The sequence below is a fragment of the Salvelinus sp. IW2-2015 genome, unplaced genomic scaffold (assembly GCF_002910315.2).
Source record: "Salvelinus sp. IW2-2015 unplaced genomic scaffold, ASM291031v2 Un_scaffold7839, whole genome shotgun sequence".
NCBI classification, from domain to species: Eukaryota; Metazoa; Chordata; class Actinopteri; order Salmoniformes; family Salmonidae; genus Salvelinus; species Salvelinus sp. IW2-2015.
In genome coordinates this window covers 10,834-12,441 of record NW_019949099.1, presented here as the reverse complement: position 1 = coordinate 12,441, position 1,608 = coordinate 10,834, and positions in this window count along the sequence as shown.

Below are 1,608 nucleotides of genomic sequence, written 5' to 3'. Positions count from 1 at the left end.
ATCTCTAGAGAAACTACAACTCCATACTACAGTCACACAGTGCAAGGCTGGATCTGAAGTTTAATCTCTAGAGATAACTACAAACTCCTACTACATTCAACAGTTCAGTCCTGGATCTGATTTATCTCTAGAGAAAGCTACAACTCCCTACACATCACACAAGTTCAGGCCTGGGGTCTGAATTATCTCTAAGAAACTACAACCCTACTACAGTGTAATCAGATCCAGCCTGAACTGTGTGATGTAGTAGGGAGTTGTAGTTTCTCTAGAGATAAATCAGAACTGTGTGATGAAGTAGAGTTGTAGTTTCCAACAGGCCAATATTCTACATAGTTTAGCGCATAAAACGTAATTAACTACAATGACCATAATCCATTGCGTACCTACTTGTCTTGTCTGTGTTTCTTTTACACCTGTTATGTAAAAGAGACATAATAATGCACAATGGTCAATGCTATCTGGAATCCTTGGGACATTCCTACCCTAAACCCTAACCTTAACCATTTTAAATGTCAACTTCAACGGGCTAGGGACGTCCAAAGGATGTATCTCTACCTGAAAATACATGATCTCAGTGATTGATAGTTGGTATTCAGCAGTCATAAAGCCTTATTTACTTCAATGAACTACTAAAATAGTGATTTTGTCAGACAGCAGCTCTACACTTTATTGACTGACTGATCCATTCATCCTTCCATCCCTCCTCAGCCTTCCTCTCCTCTGAAGACCCAGTGAGGGTGGAGCTCAGTCAGAGAGCTGTTGAGGGACTGGTTAGGAAGAACACTTCTACAGCCAGAGAGATGAGAGGTCACACATGGTTTAGATGGTAAATATTTTTGTCCCCTTAGTGGTTCATCACGTAAGCAAAAGGGAATATGTTCCATCATCTGTGTTTATTTACATTAGTGCAAATTGTATTGGTGTAATTTCTCACCCCTTTTCGCTGTATGAAAATTAATTTCCCCTCAGGCACACACATTTGTTCTTTGATATTATGAAGGTAATTTGTGTCAAATGTACTTTTCCCCACTCATTCACCCCATCTCTTCACATTGCTTATTTATATTCAGTGGCCTGACTGCATCCAGACTATGTCAAAGGCCCATCCTGGTAGATCTGAACCGAATGCAGCTTGGAGTGATCAGATGACAGAAGTCACATTTAGGTGCCAGGTGTAACTGAGGCCATAGATGCTCCATATCCATTACTTTGAGTGTTTTATATAATATTACTAAATGTGTTTCTTTCTGTGTTACAGGTGCAGTGAAGAAATGGAACGGCAAGGCCAAAGAACATGACATAAGCAGAGCTGTGGGAGACCACCTCAAGCCCCTGGTAGAGCCGGGGGTGGTGTTTACCACTCCACCACGCCTTCAGCAGGCTTGAAACATGGGATTGATACTGATTTTCATACTAAGATGGACCAAGAGTCTGTTGATTGGTCAGTCATTGGGTTCATTTGTTGAAATCAAATCAAGCTTTATTTATACAGCACATTTCAGACATGGATGCAACACAATGGCTTCACAGGAGAAAACAATGAAAATAAACAGAAATATTTAGTACACAAAAATAACAGGATAAAAGAAAAACAGAAGATTAACAACT